A 20,975-nucleotide genomic window follows, 5' to 3' on the forward strand; every position below is an offset into this window, starting at 1 on the left:
CATTTGTTCAATCAAACCCAAAATAATTTGAAAACCAAATGGGGGGCGGGGGGAGAAATCATGTAAAATCAGTTTTGGATCTACAATGAATAAAATGCTGTGTCTACAAAAAACTGTAAAATTTTAAATTGCTTGACTTTTATTTACTTTTTATTATTTTTTTATCTTCATTTCTTTGACCACGTGACAAAAAGTTTGGAAAGGATCTTTGCTCATACAAACTCCATGCAGGAAGCATATAGTCATAAAAAACAATTTTATTGTGATTAAAATAAAATCAGGGTTCACATTAACCAACACTAGCTTGAAATAAGAGCTTTGAAAACAATATTTCAAACCCTACCTAAGAATGTGCAACCATAAACAAGTAAATATGAATAATCTGTATTTTAAGCTTTTCTTTCTGATTAACTGACTTGTACACCAACTGACTCAAGATAACTTCCTCTTTTGATTTTCTAAAATTAGAAATTGGCTTTTTTTTCCTCTCCCTCGCTCCGCTGGAAGTCGAGGGCTGTGAAATTTTCCAGAAAACATCAATCATGCCTCCATTTCCCAGACTAAATCACCCCTTCTCCTGCTCGCCCTGTGTTTGGATAAGTCCTGGCGGTCTTCACCCCGGCTGCTCGGACTCAGCCGTCTCTCTGAGTGTTTCCTCCTCTGCATAAATCCAGGAGTCCTCATGAGGGAAGAGCTAATGGAGCGCCCTGCCACAGGTTCTTCTCATGAAGAATTTGAGTCATCCATGTCTTAGTGCAATACAGTGGTGATATATTTATGGGGTTAGGGAGCTTATTCTTGAGGTGAGAAGAGAAATAGATTGAATATAACAGAGATTTACCCTGCTGGGAGATGGATCGGCTGCCTTCTGATTTTATTTCTTTTTCCTTGAACCCCTTATGAAGGGAAATCCTGAGATAATGCCAAGTTATTGGCACAGTTTCATGTATTTTGATTTAATTTTTCTTACTTTTCACAATATTATTCTTACCGTCTTGTATAATAAATCAATTAATCGCATTACATGAGGGGAAACAAAGAACTGCAGAAACATTTTTACATTGTCTGCAGAACCGGTGATGACATATTCATCAATGCAAAGACAAGACGGTGAGCTACGTCGTCCTAAATAATGCCAGCGTTTGCGCTGCGCTGACAGAAAAAGGACAGAGGAGTTAAATGATGTGATGGGACCAAGTAAATTATCAGCAGGGAACAGTTTATTGTGTGATAGATGGAGGAAAATAATGCCGGGACTCAAATATATCATGGTTTCTCTGTGCATCAACATGTTTGCTTGCATTTTAGAAACATTTAGCATAACAATGCAGTCGTTGAATAAAACAGAACCGCTCCTGTCATTCCCGACGGCCTGTCCCGAGTTTTCAGCGGCTCTTTGTCGCCGTTATTGTGCGTGTTCATCTCTGCATGAGCCGCCGGATGCCGCTCTGGCAGACATTTTGCTGCGAACAAACACAAACGAGGTGATGTGCCTTTAACGAGTCGGCCTTGGGGAAATAAACACGAGATCCTGAATGTAGACGATGACAAAGACTGGAGGCAGGTACTCTGAATTCAGCTTTGATTTGCTTTTTTTATATGGAAACCAGATTTAAAAAAGAAACGCCTTGTGCCGGGTTGTCATCCAGTCACGCACCCATGAAAAGAACGAATTTAATAGACACAGCTGTCTGGTTTGAAGACGTACACAAAGATTTTACCCTGAAGGCTGATCAGATGGATTTTAATCCTCTGCGTGGGATTAAGTTTGATATTTAACTTTAAATTGAGATTATAATGAACATGATAGATTAATTAGGTTTTGGTCTGTATTGCATAAAAGTAATTACTCATTATATACATTTAATACAAGGTTTCCTTCGGTGTATTATAAGCCTGGTGGGCCACCAGGCTTTACTTGTGCCTCCGCCAGGCTTGGCATTGATTATTTATTTAATTCTATTTAAAATGTTACTACTTTTATAGCTGGTGTTCAGGTATTAATCTTCCAATAAAATATGTTTACCATGAGATATTTTCAAATTTCTTGTCAACTTTAAACATTTTTTAACTCAAAAAGACAGTTGATGAATGACTAATGTTACCACTACCGCCAGGCTTAGCAAGTTTTCTGGAGAAAACCTTGTAGTAAGTAAATATCCACGCAACATATCAAAAAAAATGTCCTCCACAGTTTCTAAAGTATTATTTCTGTTTGTTTACCTTCTTGAAGCAGAAAAACAAAAAACCCCAGTGACTCGTGGTTTTTTATCCACTGTGGCTTCTGAGCACATGACCATTTGTAGTGAGAAGAGATGTTTACAGAGTTGGTAAAACAACTCTGACAATTTCATAACCGTGTTGGGAATTTCCCAAAAACATCCTGCAACGTTTCCATCAATCAAACGTTTTTTTTTTAATTGATTTGAATCCAATAAAAACTGATAAATTATGACGAGTTTATTAGAAATGACTCAAATCCATCCATTTGCTGCATTCATCAAGGTCATTGTGGAGTTTGAAAAAGTTGAAATATGTTTTCAAAAGTCAAACATTTTCAAACGCTAAAGGGAAAAAAATACATTCATGAAATCTGAAAGATTTGACATGAGCTAAATCGAAAACACTACCCGGTTGCTGTTTTTATTTTTCAAATTTGCTGTTATTTAGTTTTCTAATGAAGTTACCAAGTCTCCAAAATGCCATGGATGGATGACGGTTTCTGCTTCAAGTTTAAGTCTAGTGCAAACAAGAAAAGGAGAAATCCTGCATTTATAAACAGAAAAAAATATATATTTGTACTTTTAACCCATTCTGATTAAACAAATCAATGGTGGTTATGCAGGAAGAAGATAAGTTGGCCAGATGAGTGAAATCAAGAGTGGAAATAACTAAATTAAATGATTTTTTTGGTCTTATTTCCAATTTTCTAAAGTAGAAAACTAAGTGGATGCAGTTAATGTGCAGATAGAATAAAAAAGGCACATTGTTGTGTTGCTTCAGTGTTTTTACTGGAGCCTAAGTCCTGAAGCCAGGGGATATTTCTCACACATCAGTATTCAGCTGCTGCAGCGAAGGTTGTCAGGTGGAAAAGCAACGAATGCTTCTGGTAAAACACAACTACTACATTGTTGTATTTTGTTGGTTTTTCTGTTTCCTCTTATAATTGAGGTCGACCGAAAGATTTGCACTCCATTTCAAATCAAAGAAAACTTAGCATTACAGATTTTCTGAGAGCAGCATTTTTTTCAAATGGCCTCCAGATTGTTCATAAGAAGCTCCACTCTGGAGGAGGGAAACATTATACCTCTGCATGTCTCTAATTTGCTTTCTGGATCATTTATTTCCTCGGGGTTCAACCCTAATTATGCCCAAGAGTGGAAAAACCTTCTTCCCAATGCACAAATTGACAGCAAGGCTGAAAAAATATAATAAAGTTTCTGTTAAGTGAGCTAATTTGTGATGCTCTTCAGCTGTTAGGCAGCATTCATGAGTCAGCTTGTGCAAAAGAGTAATTGGGAGCAGACGAACGGGGAATTACTATTCTGAGGTCTAGTTGGGGATTATGTGGGACAGCATGAACACGAGCCTGTCACTGTATCCAAGTGTCACTTTAGGGGGGTTTACAAACCTCCACTTATAATTGGAATAACTGAGAAGACTCAAAAAAAAGCTTCTTGTAGGCGCATGAGGGGCCATTTTCTCACGTTAAGTTGGTTGGAAACATGAGAAATATGATTTCTCGTCATCACCTCAAAGCTAAATTTGTTTAGCTTTGAGGTGATGGAAACATTTCTGAAATACTACAGGCTTTTAAGGGAAACAAATGGACAAGAAAATGCAACTCAGGGTTTCCCTCAGTGCATTATAAGCCTGGCGGCCCGCCAGGCTTTAACTGGCAACATTACAGTTTGTATATTACCTCAAACACAGACTTGACTCACTGGTCTAATATTTTAAAAAACAAAAAAATCAATTATAGCATTACATTTTTGCAACGTTTTTCAAATATATTCAAAGTTGTGTACAGTAAAAGATAGAGATAAATTGTCGGGGACCGAGTACAGAACCTTGGGGAACACTCGTGTAGGGGAAAACGTGCAACAATCAAAAATTATCTAACAATATCCACAATGTTTCCATGGTGATTAGAGAAGAGCAGGACCAAACACTGTAACCCCTGAGGGTTGAATTTGGATTTATTTACATCCTATAACCAAGATAAAGGTGAAAAGAGATGAAGGAGTTAGCAGAACCAACTGGACACAGTCCTTTCTGAGCAGCTTTGCAGGTCATGTTGATCATTTTCACAGAACTAATTAATATAAAATCTGGAGTTTTATATATAGCTAGAGAGAAACTTCAGGCATCTGAAAATTAGAACCAGATTTGTAGAAATCCACAATTACCTTCCTGATATTTTGGATGATTTCTTTTGATTTTCTCGTGATGTCACACAAACATGATGTGGTTTGTTGTTGCCATAAGAGACAAAATGTAGAAGGTTTTTTTTTTGATAAAAGCTGATAAAACCAGGATGTTTTCACCCAAAGTGCTAAAAGAAAAGCAGTTTTAGTTCTTCAAACTTCTTTATTCCTTTTGGTTTTTAACATAATAAGCAATTAATCACATTATAAATTTAAACAAACTCAATAATTTCCATTTTAATGATTTATCGCTTTTCACCAAAAACTGGATGACAAAAATCTTAATTTTGGTCTCGGTTAGCTGTTCTTTTGAAGGGTAGTTTTGTTTACACAGACATTATTATTCATTTTATTTGTTACTTCTGTTGTTTTGTTTATTTATTTTGGATATTTAAGATGTCTTCAATGTTCGGTAGAGTTTAAAGTTTATTTATGCTTAAGAATGTGTTCTTGCATTATTATTTTTACCATTATTACCATTACATTGCCTGAAAACAATCTCAAACAACAATATTAACGTTTATCACAATAATTTAACTCTCCTTTGTCTTTTAAATCAACTTTTAGTTGTTTTTACTGACGAGATTTCACATTCTGTGAGGAAAACATGATATATTGGTGGTTTTAGAAGCAGCAGTTGTCACACTCCCACTCAGCCTCCCCCATCAAACCCACATGTCTTGTAGCTGCAGATGAACAAGCTGGCTGCAGTTGTTTTGCTGCATTACTGGCAGTGAGTCATGTCTTGGGTGAGGGAGTCCTTGTCAATGGTTCATGAAGAAAACCTTAAGAACTGCAGCAGCGCGTCCGCTGTGGTCCAAAGCCACCTTACGTAACATAACATAAATCACTTCTGCTTCTTCCCACCTTCTCATCCGAGTTAATGATCCTTGGAGGGAAGTTGGTGTGTGGAGGTTCAGCCTCCTTCAGACGTTCAGGATTTGTAATAATAATGTTCTCCAAACAGCTCAGTTTGCGTCCTTTGAAGCAGCAGCAGCCGTGGACGCCCTGCGAAGGAAACTCTGGAAAGTTTGCGTAGGTGAGAGTTTGAATTCAAACGCTCCATCAGATGAGAAAGTGGTCTTAAAGAGCGCTGCAGTTTGGTCGAAACATGAGTTTTTATGCAGGTAAGAGAAGAACAACAAAGAAATCGCTTGTTAGTACCACAGGAGGTACACATGCCGTTCTCTTTCAGTTTTGAAGACATATTTTAGATTCTGGATTAGATTTTATCGGAGACTGAGGCCTTAGCGCTCCATATCTGATGCTCCAGTTTAAAAGGCAAAACTGACATTGATTATTTCACGCAGTGACGTATTCCAAGCATTTGTTTAGTAAAGAAAACTCAAAACTCAGTCCTTCAGAAATCAGAGTGTTAAAAACAAGTCAATGGGAAATTGAGTGGAAGGAAAAACTGTAATTTTCACATGCTAACTGATTGAGGTTGATCACCTTTCATGCAGTAGGAGCCTCAACCAAATATTAAACAGTACTTTAACCTACTTTTTAGTAAACTAAAAGTGTGTTTTGAGTGTGGTTTTTGCGATATTCATGCATAAATATTTCAACTCTTAGGTGCTTAAAATATGTAATGAAGTCAAATCTATAAAATCCTAATTTATCTTTTTAAATGTTATAACTGAACAAAATTAACTGACTTTTTCATTATGTTCTGATACAATAAGATGCATTTGAAACAGCGCTACTGGATGATTTGTTGCTGCAAAAATCAACTAGATGATTTTTTTGTTGGCGTTAGATTGATCTGAATCAAACCTCGACCCAATTGCAATAAATTATAACTTTTTTCGATTTAAAGTAGGCCTGTTACATTAACTAATTTAACTGGAGAATAAATTGTTCCAGAAGTTATTGCGATAAACGATAATATTGTTGTTTTGAGACAATTTTCAAGCAATATAATTCTCCAAGATTAATGGACTTTATATTTTAATGAACATTTAAAACTGGAAGTGGAAGACATTTTAGATATCCAAAATAAACAGGAAAAAAAACAAGTAAAATGCACAATGAAATCTTTGTAAACAAAAAATCAACAATAAATCATACAAATGAAAATTATTGAACTTGTTTTAATTTATCATGTGATTAATTGATTTATTAATTTAAATGCCTTGAAGTAGCTTTTATTGTAAACTGGTGATATATATATATCAAATTTTGGCAAATTACTATTGTCATTTTCATAATCAAACGAGTGAAATTAGACGCGATTAAGTTCAAATCAAACCAAAAAATATCACAAACTCTTTACATTTATGCAACTGGTTTAATATTTAACGATGGTCTGTCTCAGCAATGATGGAAAAAGTCAACATTTGTTGTTGGGTTTCTAGTTTTTCTGAGTTTATTTGGACCCTAAAAGTGGAAAGCTTGCAGCTTTACTGCGTCCCGTAGCCTGGTGATCAGGAACGGCGAGCGATTGAACCGCATCTGGGCTTCATCAGAGTCTTCACGTTCTGGTCGACTCGGTGGAGGCGCTTCCGATGACGCAGCCCTCCAGTGGATCCTCACGTCCTCTAGATACTGGAAGTTCAGCCCGTCGTTCACGCAGACTTGGTTTTAAAGTAGGCCAGCTCATGCCTGGGAGCAGCCGTGCCGAGTGAGCCTCCTTGGTCGCTGTATGAGGCAGCGTTTTGGAGGAGCCTCCTGGGAGTCTGGGCTGTCAAAGCGATGAATGAAGCTCTGGAAATGCAGCAAAACGGAAATCCGCCTGCTTTGGTTCAGCTGCAACATTTTCTTGCAGTGCTTTACAGTTTGTTTGTGGGGGAAATGCATTTTTTCTTCCTTAATTTTACATGTCGGAATAATTTCATCCAGTTTGCAGAGAGCTGAGCGTTCTGAAGCATCGGCATCATCATTGTTGAATCCTGAATGTTGGTGTATTTTCACACCCGATTGTCAGAAAATGACTAAAATGTATTTACAAAGCACTTTTGCAGACATGAAATCACAAACTGATGTACAATAAAAAATGTTATTCAAAAAATAAAACAACTGCTATGGGGAAAATAAAATAATGACATAAAAGCTTGAGAAAAACCTGTTCCCCTCCTCGCCTGTGGTGGCGCTGCAGCAAAAACCACTGAAGGAAACGACACGAGAACCTCAGAAAACACTTTGAAAAATGTAAACAAAAAGGTAGTAGCATGAAATTCTAGCGGTTGTCGGATTTCTCTTTTGACTACTAGCCTTTTCTCTCACTAGCAATAAACTCTCGCGTCTGTTTTGGTAGGGGGTTTTTTACCCAGAATGCCCTGCGCTATAATCTGCTTCCTGTTTTGGAGCGGTCTCCAGTCTTCTTGCATCCACATTTGCATTCAAACTAGGAATGCCAATATATACGGTAGAACAATAGAAATTTGGCCTTTGATAGAGATCTGTAATCTACCGGCCAATCACGGTAAAACTTGTTGATGTCGTAACCAGCCGGCATCAAAACAGAGCAAGCAAGAGGTAAAGGAAGAGCTCGTTGAAAAGGCAGGTTCAAAAAATGGAAATTATTCAGACCTGGTTCGGGTTTAACCTCCCACGGTCTTAGCGCTGTGCTCAGGAAGGGCGCGGCAGATGTCACGGTCGGACAGCAGGGAAGCGCTGTGGGACGGTCTGACGGTCTCTCTGAAACCACAAAAAAAAACCTTGTAAAAGCGTTCACAGACAAAAACTTGTGCAGTTTAGATGCCCCCGTCTCTTAAGACCGCAGGAGGGTTAAAAAAAATCAAACCAGGAGCGAAAACCTGTGTGGAAGAGAGGAAACACTAGCAATTTCCCTGACTGGGAAGAAAAAGCAGGTTTCCCTTAAAATGACGTCTTTTAAGGGAGACCTAAAAAAACCCAGTTACAAACATTACATACAAATAACATTCACAAAAATGAATGTTTAGAGTTTCTATGCATACAAATAAACACTTTCCTCTCATTTAGTATAAAGCTGATGTAAGTTTTATACAAATTATATTGTGATATATATCATTACCGCCACACATCACAATATATATCGTATTATGACTTTTATTCCTAATTCAAACTGTGCTAGAGTTCACTTCAGCCGAACCAAAACCGAGGTTTTTACGCGGTTACTCATTCACACCTCCCAAACAAACCAGACTTCCCAGGCAAACGCATTACAGGACTGGACTGGTGTGAATGCACACTCAGCGGGAAGGAAATAAAAAACTCACAATATGACTGCAGAGAAACTCGTGTAAATCTAAAGTTCAAACAACAAGAGATGTAAAAGGATCAATATTTACAGACATGTTCTCTTTCTCTGTGTACCGACTTCATCCTCCCTTGTCCTGAAATATCGATCAGCTCTGCCTCAAACAGAAGTCAGACACCAACGTTAAATCAGTTTTATAGGACAAAAAACGGAAGATTTCACTGAAGTTTTCCCACTACTGTCCTCAATCCAATGGTGGAATGTCAACTTTTACACCTTTACTGTCTTATACCCATTCATCTTTCAAAGAGTTGAGAGAAAATTTGACTTCAATTACATATATTATCATGTTCAGTGCCAACATGAGCTTAAATTTTAGCTACGAGCCAGTTCCAAGTGCTAAAAACATAAAGACAGTAATAAATTATGAAACAATAAACAAATATACATCAAATACATATATTTAAAGGAAATCAGTGTTTCGGCTGTTTTGCAGTTTCCCAATTTGTTTCAGGAAAACTTAATCTTCCAATTCTTTGGCAATAAAGCAAATTAAATTAAAGGCATTTAAAGATATGACGTGCAGAACACATTCTTTAAAAAACTCAACATTTATTAATAAAATGTAAGTTACAGTAGTAATTATAAGTCAAATCAAAACTCACAAGAAACTTCTGTAATTCTCAAGACAGTAGAAACAATAAATTATTATTGTACAATGATTTTGATACTGTCAATGAAAATACATTAACACTACTAGAAGGGAAAATATTGCAATAGTAGCGACTGTAAATTAATTTTATGGTAACTTGATGGTTTCCTAAAATCTACTAAATCCTACTTACACTGTAGAAATAAATGTATTTAAAAATACTAGTAATTATAGTGACTGATATGCGATTTGTGGCTCTGAATCACGCTGACTTGTGCGTAAAATATTCTGTCAGCTGCTAATATTATGAAATGAGTTCAACCAGGCTGCATTCCCTTTATGTCAGCTCTAATTTTAAACCAACTATGGCTGCACATTTCTCACAGCAGGATCTTGGCTCCACACCTTTCTCACTGTCAAAATCCACCAGCAGAAACATTTTAACAGGTTCTGTTATGAGCTGTTAAACATTCGGGGAATCCCACACTGCAGGACAAAGCTCTGTAAATGAGCAACTCTGGTGAAACCCGAGCTTCCCCCCCAAAACCCAGGGGAAAACCGAGAGAGAGAGACAGAAACATCAGATTCTGCTGATCTGTGCTTGGCAAGAAGAAGCCGTAGTGTCGAGGTGATGAGATCCAGGGGGACAAAAAAAAATTGAAGTGCAATAACCGCACTGACAGAGCGGAGGTTGAATTTAGGAAGACGTTGGGGAAGAGTCGGGCGGCGAAGAGTCAGGCGGCGCAGCCCGTTCCCGTTGAGCGGGCCTGGATAATCAGAGTAGGGAAATGAGGCGAGTCCTACGCAGATTTAGCGAAGCCGCCCCGGAGCGACCCGTGACAAGCCTGATGGATGGCGGCGCACGGCGAGCCGCGCTCCCCCTGGAACTGCAGGTGGTCAGAAATACGGAGGTTACCTGAACGCCTCAGGATGAAGCTGAACACTGTTTTCATTTCGTCAAGTTGGATCTGTTATTGATTCCTCAATTTAACTGCATGCTGGGTTAACCTCCCACAACCTGGAAATTATCTTATCCATCATTTTCTAAGCCTTTCTTTATCTTTTTATCAACTTATAGCTGGAATAAGCCACCTAAAGAGATAAATCCTCGTAGAAATTACCTTTATAAACGCTAATCCAATAAGTAATACATCTTCTTACAAAGAACTTTTTTTTGTTGTTGTTTTTTTTGCTTGTTTTCGGTTTAAAAGGATATTAAAACAAGTAAGTGCCCAAAATCAACTATTTGAAAGCTCTTGGAAGTCGTAATTTATTTAGTTATTTAAATTCAATTAAAAATGCCAAATACTTTTATTATGAATTCTTTTTCTTTACCTGCTAAAATTAACATCATATTTTTATTGAAAAGGACCAATTAGTTTCCTAATTTGTTGCAACAAATGTGAGAACTGCCTTTGTGTTCATCCCATTTGACCCTGCTGACATTAAAACGAAAGCAAAACATTGGGTTTCGCTCTTAAAATTTTCTATTTAATATATAAAATTGTCATTGAAAGTAGAAAGAAAAACACAAAGTCTCCATCTGCTTTCACTCTACAAGGTTTTCCCCAGAAAACCTGTTAAGCCCAGTGCAAGAGCTGTCATTTATCCAGCGGCCCGTCGTGTTTTTGAGTAAAAAAATGTTTAGTCGACAGGAAATTTTAAAATATCACTTGATAATTGTGTTATTGGAAGATTGATACATGAACACCAATTATAAACTCTTAAAAAGTGCAAATATAAAAAAAAAAACTTAAATAAATAAGCAATGCTAAGTCTGGTGGGGGCACAAGTGAAGCCTGGTGACCCGCCAGGCTTATAATACTGTACACTGGGGAAACCCAGCTCTGTATGCTGAATTACCAATTAAGCCATTCCTAAACTGATCCAGGGGCCACACAAACCTACTCCAATGGCCACAAATGGCCCTCGGGCCACAGTTTGGACACCCTTGCTCTAGATTTTAGAATAATCCAATAAATAAACCTGTATGCATTTATTTTTGTCTCATATTTTCTGTAACTTTTGGAACCATCCGGGTGTTTTTGGTTATATTTTGCACAAAACAACTTGTTTTTCATTGAATATGTACAAAAAAAAAACCAACAGCCTGGAAAGTAAACAAGCTGCACTTCCCATTTTTATTCCCAGGTGTCTTCATTTAGCACCGTAGGGTCACACTTCCAGAGTTTGAGACTGGAGGTTTTCTCAGTGTCCTCACCTGAAGTGTACCTTGCAGTTCTGCTGCTGGGAGACCAGCAGGAGAGAAATAAACAAGGCAGTTAACATTAACCGCCACAGGGGTGGCCACAAGGAAGAGCTTGGTTGTTTCTTTTTTGGCAAAAAATATCCCACAGAAACTTCTCCAACTTGTTGACTGGATGGATGGATGTCTTGGAAAACAAACTATTTTAGTATTTATCTCCACTGCATAGCTGCTTGTAAGTTGTTTTTTAATTTTGTCGACTGTAAATTGAGCTTTTTGAAAGGAAAACTGCAACTCATGACTCCCACGCTAAAAACCACAACGTCCCATTTATTCAGGATTTAATTTGTCAATGTGAAACTTTTGTCATGCGCCACTAACAGGAAGTGATGCCATATAAACCAACTGCTGTTGTTTTCGGAAATCCCTTGCCATTCTCACATTTCTCATGTCATTAGTGGATGTTTCTACCCCCTACTGGCCTGGGATGGGAAGTGCAGCGTATTGGACAGATAAATTCCCACAAAATTGATTGGAAGAAACAATTTGTTTAAATTGAGATTGTTTCTCCAAAATAGAATAATAAACAAAACATTTACACAATGTAAAATGATAAATAATAGCTTGAGTTTTTCCTCTTTGCGGTGGATCCTGAGATTTTGCGGGAACACATTTAAATGCTAAAATACACAAAAAAAGCATAAAATTACCTCTTTAGTTTAAAAAATACTCTGATATGCATTAACACGTAATAATAAGTGCTTGTTTTCATTATCTTTGTTCTTGATTGGACAGCCAATCAGAGCCAAGGAAAATAAATGCTGCTTCTGGATTGGCTGCTTTACCAACTGTTCAGTTCTTTTAAACAAATATTTTGATAAATGATGCTGGAAAATAATCAAAACAGCAAACTATAATATTAAAAAGGCTTTTAATCATATAAAATGTGGCAAAGGTGGATGTGAAAAAGGCAAATGGTTGGTAAACGGCTTTTTTTATTACATGGAAAATTGTGTAGGACAGAAAAAACCTAAAGTGACTCGAGGGCAAAATAAGAAGCAACCGTTAAGGTTTACAAATTACATCGACTCTCTTGTCTTTACTCACTTTTCCAGCAATACTTCTTCCTCGGAGGCGGAAACAATTGCTTTATTTTGTAAAGAAAAGAATTCAAGGCTTAAATCTCAGATTTTTAGGAAGAAAGGAGACCATATGTTCATGTAAACATTCCTCTAAATACATATTGAAAACGTTAATTAGTGATTTCAGGCTTCAAGGCAATGCAATTTATTGAGTTTGTAGCGACAGTAATCATCACTTAGCAAAGTGAGACATCTAAGTGTGTGTGTGTGTGTGTGTGCGTGTGTGTGTGTGTGTGTGGGTGGGAGGCCATTGAATTTAAATGGAGCTCATTTTGGGTATGAAGTGTGTCGACTCATTAAAGAGCGTGATGCAGATGACGGAGCAAAGACGATGCCACAGGTAAAAGCAGAGGAGCGACAGATGTACCTCATCAGCACCGAGTGAAATTCACCACGGTTGCGCATCAAGAGGCGCTGCTCGGCAATGTCAAAGTCGGCAGCATATCTGTGACAGATTTAACTCCAGTTCATAATAAATACTGATGAATAAAGAAGCTGTTAAGTTTCTGGTGTGATCTGGACCAGGAGAGTTTAACTCGTTTTCATTTTGGGCCAAATCAAAAATCTGAATATTCTTAAAGGGCCGGTTGTGCCAGAAAGTATTAATAAAACCCATTAAACTGTGAAAATATCAATAAGTAGTTGTTTCAGCATTCTCTATGTGTTTCTTAAAATTAAATAATATTAAACATCTTTTCACACTGATCAGACGGTCCAGGATTTTGTGAATTTTTTTTTTTGGTGCGTGTGATCAAAATCACAGATTTTGTGGCACTAAGGAATTTTTATGATATTTGAGCTAATGTATGACGTTAAACGTGACTTTATTAACCGACTATAACTTGTCAACAAGTAAGGCTGAGGCAGCAGTCACTTAAAATCGATGTTTTTGTCCAATTTTGAGAAAAATTTGGAGTAAAAATCTGGAAAAAAATGTGGGAATCTGTAGATTTTGTGTGAATTTTGAGTAAGGCTGAGGCAGCAGTCACTTAAAATCGATGTTTTTGTCCAATTTTGAGAAAAATTTGGAGTAAAAATCTGAAAATAATGTGGGAATCTGTAGATTTTGTGTGAATTTTGAGTAAATTTTGCAGATTTGTTGAAAAACTGAAGGGGCTTATTCATGTAATTTAGTGTAGAGGGCCACATAAAAAGCTACGGCGGGCCACGTTTGGCCCACGGGCCTCTAGTTTGACATCTAGACGAAACCACCTTGTAAGAGAGAAATCTGAAAATCTGACAACTTTGTGAAAATAAAAATCTGAGGCTGATGGATATCTTTTCAGAAATCACCACCTGAATCCCAGAAACATTATTTTACCATAAAAACTAACCAGCTGGAAGATTTTGACTGGATTCGCTCTCATCGCCGTCTCATCTGCATGTTATGAAACCACATCCACATAGTGTGTGAGAGAGCGTCGGTCTGATCCTTAGTGGGGTTTTAAAGTAAAAAGGACATGAATTATAGAGAGGTGAGACGGTTTTCCTTCAGGGGAAGCTCTGCAAACAGAAACTTTTGGGTCAAGTCAAGAGGAAGTTATAAATGAGTAAAACTGAGGCGAACTTTTAGAAACGATTAGCTGGTTATTTTTCCACTATTTGCTAAGTGAGATGTTTGTTCAAATCAACAAAATTTAGGAGGCAATGTGTTGCAAACTGTTTTACTATGAATAAATATGGAAAATGCTAACAAACCTGTAACAAAAAGGTGGTAAATTCTCCCAGAAGTTATTGCGTCTGAGACCATTTCCAACTAATAATGCTTCCGAAAGATCAGTGAACTTTAATTCAACACTGGAACTGGTAGTTCCAGTGTTGATTTTATTCTGGGAGATATTTAAAATATCCAAAACAAATAAAAGTAAATACTGGAGTGTAAAAACAACCATCTAGATGAAACCGAACATGTTTATCATCCAGTTTTTGTTAGAAAATATAATTGTTTTCCATTATAAACTTATTGAAAACACAATTTTGCAACTGCCAGATTCTGTAAATTAATGCAAATCCTAAACTGCATCAGCAAAAAAAGTAGAAATAATTTTTAGACGTTTCTTCAGAATATTTTGCACATTGCATCTCAGCTTAATCATTTAAGTTAGGAACGTCAAATTCATTTTCATTTTGGGTCAAATCAAAAATCTGAATGTTCTTAAAGGGCCGGTTGTACCAGAACGTGTTGATAAAACCCACTAAACTGTTAAAATTTGAACAAATATCTGTTTTAGCATCCAATAAATGTTTCTATAATTAAATAATATTGAATATCTTTTCACACTGATCAGTTGATCCAGAATTTAAAACCAGAAAAAATGTGGGGATCTGTTGATTTTTTTTGTGAATTTTTCTGATTTGTGAGAAACTGGAAGGATTTATTGGTGTAACTTGGAGGGGCACATAAAAAGCTACGGCGGGCCAGATTTGGCCCTCGAGCCTCGAGTTTGACACATGTGAATTCAAGTTTTAACAAAACAGAAACATTTTCCTATACCTCAGTATCTTTGTCGTATCCCATCAAGGAATCATAATCCTACATTTTTTAACTAACACTGTTAAAGAAACAGAGATATAAAAAATATCCTCCACATTTTAGGGTAAAATATAAAAGTGAGGGTATTTTTACACATTTCACCGCCTTCCTATGGGACAAATGTGCAAAACGGATCTGAAATTCAACAATGGTTATCGCTTCAGTATCCAGAGGCCTGTGGCTCCATTGTGTTATGAATGAATGAATGAATGAAGCAGATGACCATGTGTGACATTCCTAATCCTCTAATTGAGCAAAACGTGAACCCCACGCCGGCTTCGCCTCTGCTTTCTGTGGCACCTGATTAAACGTCCATGTGATTTTATTCTGAGCGGCGGCTCTCCGCTAGGCTCATCTTGACATTTGCGTTCATGGAATAAAAACCACTTAGTGTTTTGTTTTTTTTTGTTTTCACAAGCTTAATTATTTATGTGATGGAAACCAGATCTTCTCTTGCTTGTTTCCTTTTGTGGAAAACAAAATCAGGGAACATTTGGAATGCAAATGAGGCTTAACGGCTCGGACTGCGGGGACATGAGTTGCATTAATTCAAAGCAAACAAATGCAGACTTGGACCTGCAGCCTACATGTGTCAAGCTCGAGGCCCATGGACCTAATCTGGCCCGCCTGGGTTTCCCCCAGTGTTTTATAAGCCTGGCGGGCCACCAGGCTTTACTTGTGTCCCCACCAGGCTTAGCATTGCTTATTTATTTTAGTTTTTTTTTTTATCATTTCCTTTTTTAATACTTTATAGTTGGTGTTTATGTATTAATGTTCCAATAATGCATAATTATCAAGCAATAATTTCAAATTTCCCGTCAACTTTAAACATTTTTTAACTCAAAAACATGGCGGCCGGCACCGGCTTTAAAAAGTTTTCTGGGCCAAACCCGGCCCACTGTAGATTTTTATGTGGCCCTCTAGATTCTAGTCTAAACACTGAGATTAAATATTATGTTATCAATCAAATCAATGCAGTTTTTAATCTGTTTATTACCAAATTATACCAATCAGTCCCTCCAGTTTCTTAAGAATCATTGTGGAAATTCAGTCAAAATCAACAATAACTGAAAGTTTATTGTAGATTTTGACTTGTACTAAACTGTTGCCTCACTCTTAATTGATGTCAAATTATAGTCCAATGAGTCCAGCGAATAATAAAATGTTGCATTTAAATAAACGCAAATATTTCCAAATTATTACCATAAAAACTTAGATTTTAATTGCAAAGAAATCAGAAAAAGTATCACAAAATCTGTAAAGATGTTCAGTAATATTTAATTTTAAGTATTAATTGATATTTTGTGATCAGGTTTTATCAGTACATTCTGGGACAACCGGCCCTTTAACATCATCCATGATCTTGATTTGGCCCAGAACAGAACCGATTCCGACTCCCTGCTGCAGCCTAAAGCACATGTTGCTCCTAAATGCACCTCAGGTGACGCAGGAAGTATTTTGTATTTAATGCTCCCTGCTGAACGTGTACAACCCGGTCTGGAAGAGTTTGTTTTGCCCCTGAGTGCACCTGCGTTAAAAAATGCTGTTTGCCCTCTGCTAATGTACATTTTGCTCCTTTTTATGCTGCAAAATGTAACTTTCACTTTCCCTTTCTGAGGCATTGTCATCACCTGGGACCATTAGCCTTAGTGGTCGTCGATGTTCTGCTGCTCTGACATAAATCAGGGCCTAATGAGGCTATCTGTATGCTGCGTGTGTCATCTACCAGATTTACGACATCCAGCTCTGAAGCAAGGGCGTCATCAGCATACCTTTGTGCAACAGTTAAACACTTTCAGACGACAAGCACATGAACGATCATTTATAAAGCTTTATATGCTTTTTTAAATCTATAAATATGCCAACAGTTGGTGAGGATCCTATGGAATCTGATTGGTGCCGTTAGATTTATATTAATGTTACTAAAATCGAAACCCACTCTCTTCAAATGAAGTTTCTGCTGATTAACCAAATGTCAAGGCTTTCAGTTAATCAAGCTGCGTGACAGATTTGGTATAAAATGTTTTGGTATATTTTAGTGAATGTTGTCAGAAATGGTTGGTTCCAGTCTGGGAAAAACAAAAGAATACGCCAATCAGATCAGGTGAAAGTTAAATGTATTGATGTATCACGTTTAAAATCAGGAAAAGTTGAGAAAATGTCACCAGAAAAGCCTTTTCTCTCCTAGCATGCACCGCTACTACTCCAGCTTTGAAAGGATGAAAACAAATTTTGCTTTTTCAAATGTGCAAAATTCACATATTGCACATTTCTGTTTCTATTGCTTCTAAAAACAATCCAAACAATAAAAAAAAAAAACACTGAGCTGGTTTTTGGGAATTAGTTAATGTATTTTGGTGTGTGGAAAATGAGCCGTTCTAAAATCCTTTGGAATGTGACGCCCATTACCTAGCAACCTCAGCCTGTTGCCTAGCAACCAGGGCTGAGCTCCAGGACGTTTGGTCAGCTGGTTTTACTGTTGCACCTGGACATTTTTGGGTAGTGAGTTAATGTTTTTTGGCGTCTAGGAAAGTTTCTAAAACGTCACAATTATTAAGTCTCACTCGATTGTTACCTGGCAACCACAGCAAAGCCCGGCCCGTCACATAGCAACAAACGTTGTCTCAACACGTTTGTTTAGCTCTTTTACCTTCTGGAAAAGACAAGTGTTTTGTTAACCTGCCATCCAGAAACCACCTGCTACATTCTTGTTGGTTGAGCAGGAGGCTCCACTTCTGCTTTTCAAAGATGTACAGTTGTATAATTGCACATCTGTTTGCAGCCGTTTTCACGTGCAAGTGTAAACACTGAGTTAGATGGAGTTTCTGGCAGCAACATTTTGGGGGTTTTAAGTGTCAGCTTCTGAAAAAAACCTCATTATCTAAGAATGATTCTCTGCAAAAAAGAAAAAAAAATTAGCGAGCATGTTCTGTGCCTCAGCCTAACCTGTTCAAGGGAGCCTTATGGGTCACCTTTAAGCAAGGTAATGATTCAAAATGCATAATAAAACCAAAAATGGAAGCTTTCCACCTCAGTTTCCAGACCTAAAGAAGATGGCATGTATTTGTTCTGTTATTTTCCATTTTTTTGCATTTCCTCTGAGTTCCAGATAGCTGGTTCTGAAACACGGGCTGTGATCTCCTCCCCCTCTGTGTGCTGCACAGCGCACTCCCCCTTGGTTTCTGGATACAGACTCTAAGCTGCGTTGAGCTTTTGTACCTCTGGGACTGACGACAGCATGTAGGAACTGCTGCCAAGCTGGAAGAGTCAGATAGACGCGCAGCGTTGCGCTATTCCCAGCAGATAAACCCACCGACAGAAAGCAAGGCGAGTGGCTAAGCCTAGCGTACTACAGGGGTCAGCGGCTTCATTATCTACTCTCCCTGAGGCCCTCCATTGTTGCTGAGGGCCCATCTTATCTCCAGCCACTAGATCTCAGAAATAAATGATCATAGCCCTTATCATCTGGTGAGCACGTTCCAATCTGGAGATGCGAGCCTTCATGGGAATTCAGAGAGCGGCGTTTTTATCTGTCGGACGGTGAATGAGTGAGAATAAAAGCCAGCGTTTAACGGGTTAAGGAGAACGGTGTGCGGTGGTGGACATTTGTAAAGGTGATGGTAACAGACCTCTGAGTGGCCTCACTGTAATTTCCCTGCCGGTGTTTTATTGACCGGCTGTCATTGTGTCCCTAAATGACCCCATCTGTCAAACATCTGCTTCCACACGACTCGTCTGGTCCAACTGAGTCACGTGATTTTGCTAAACTAGTTTCAGATGTATGTCAGAAGCTAAAAAAAAAAACCCTGCCCCCTTTTACATGCATCCTGATGACTGTATGTCGCATCTGACATGAAAATAATAATTTCTGCATCTATTTACTGTTTAAAAGAGGGGAAATAATCGAGTTGTTCCACTTCAAGAGGAAAAACACGACAAGAGCACATTTCTCTGATTGCTAACAGCAAAGAGGCGCTTTCCTGAATTCAGCACAGAATTTATGCTAATTATGTGAGTCAATAAGTCATTAAGACATATTCAGGCGTCTTTTTATGACAGAATCAACGTTTTGCTCTTCAAATTTTAAATTAGATCTAATATTAATATCTGTATCGGTTCTGATGTCAAAATAAATTCATCATTTATTCCCGTTTCACTTTCTGGGCTATTTGAAAGGTTTGCTGCAGTTTATTTTTACATGTTTGACCAAAGTAGTCACCCTATTATTTATATAAACAAACAAAAAAAAACACATTAATACATTCTTACAAAAAATAAAAACTTTAATGAAAAAGAGAAAACACTTGGAAACAATTGGAAGAAAAAATAAAAGCAGTTTGTAATAAATAGTAAAACATAGTTCAACAAACTCTGAGGCAGATAATTTGCTTTGATGGATTTTAATAAATCATTATTATTCATTCATTGAATAATAATCAGTGAATTATTCAATAATTCCTTGAATAGTCATTCAAGGAATTGTGATTAGTAATAAATCTTACCTGCTTCTTTCTTTAGCTACATCTGGATGACTGGTAGTCGGTCCTGGATGGAGCTGGAAAACATTTTTGTGCATTGTCAATACATAGCATAATTACATTATGTACATAAACAATATTGAAGCATAAAATATCAACATTCTGAAATAGTAGATACTCACACACAGTTGCGTCTCTGTCCTCATCACGGACATCAGGACGTTCCTGAAGAGTCTGATTGACACAAATGTGACTCCCATTCTGTGGAGTCTGTGGAAATAAATGTAAAATTAAAAAAATATTGTAGCAAATATATCGCTTTCTCAAAAATACATAAGTAAATAAGTTAAAATTATTCTCAACCAACCATTATACAGTCGGGAATCAACGCAATGACTGTACATAATACATACCGGCTTCATGACTTTGTCCTCATATCCGTCCTCCGTCCGCCATGTTGTCGATCTCTACTGCTTTCCACACTCTGCCTTGCTGTACTGCGTTATAACAAAATAAATAAAATAACGGGAAGATCAGTTTTCCTTACAAATATGCGAGTGTTCACTATTGACTAAATGTGAAATCATAACTTACTGAATTTCTCTTCGTCCTGGTGGACTCCGTCAGAGCGCCTCGGCACCGTGGTCTGAGGCCTGGCTGTTTAGGCTCGGCCATTTTTTCAGGTCTGAAAAAATAAAAGAAGATGCGAGTATTTTTAAGAGTTCAGAACATCACATGTAATAAAAAATACAATACGAAATCTCACCCTACACTTGTTTCGGCATAAAAAAAACGACAGACCGTTTTCTGTAAAAAAAAAAAAAAAACAAAGCAACTCGCCTCGCTGCGCGCGCTCGCTATTCATTAAAGTTTTCTTACCGTGGGTTCGGCCTTGTTGGACCGCTGCGGTGTCATCTGTTGTTTTCCGCCGGGACATTGCTTAATATCAAAACGATACTGAAAAGGTAACTATGTGAAATAGGACTTTTTCCACCATTTCACACAACGCACGGGCATTTTCGTTCATGTTGGGTTTAGCAGTAGCCGGTGCAAATCTTCCTCTGGAGTTTAATGGCGGCTGCTTGACCGACTATGAAGGCGCATTACTGCCACCAACTGGACTGGAGTGTTAAATGAAAGTTGACAGGAAAAAAAAACATTCTAAAAGTTATTTTTTCAAAAGTTACGTGACAGTATATTTTATTTTTATTATAATTAATTGCTAAAATGTTTTTAAATAGATGTTTATTTACTCAATTCTACTTTGAGCTGTCTCCTTTTTAGTTTATACAGAATATGATTCATAATCCAGGAGTTACATTAAGCTATTAGCTATCATAACGTGAAAAGAAAA

The 20,975-nt window shown here is 37.5% G+C and overlaps 1 protein-coding gene and 1 long non-coding RNA gene across 3 annotated transcripts in view; one reads left to right on the plus strand and one right to left on the minus strand.

Annotated features, from left to right (window-relative positions):
• LOC103140255 (ankyrin repeat and BTB/POZ domain-containing protein BTBD11-A) overlaps nt 1-20,975 on the plus strand; it is a 167,531-nt gene that overhangs the window by 20,632 nt on the left and 125,924 nt on the right. The window lies entirely within an intron of this gene.
• LOC107836600 (uncharacterized) lies at nt 19,589-20,448 on the minus strand. Its single transcript, XR_001662543.1, has 3 exons — nt 20,216-20,448; nt 20,035-20,118; nt 19,589-19,891 (listed from the first exon to the last, which is right to left on the minus strand). It is a non-coding gene; the product is annotated as an uncharacterized LOC107836600 (long non-coding RNA).

The sequence above is a fragment of the Poecilia formosa genome, unplaced genomic scaffold, assembly GCF_000485575.1.
Source record: "Poecilia formosa unplaced genomic scaffold, Poecilia_formosa-5.1.2 Scaffold69, whole genome shotgun sequence".
Classification (NCBI taxonomy): domain Eukaryota; kingdom Metazoa; phylum Chordata; class Actinopteri; order Cyprinodontiformes; family Poeciliidae; genus Poecilia; species Poecilia formosa.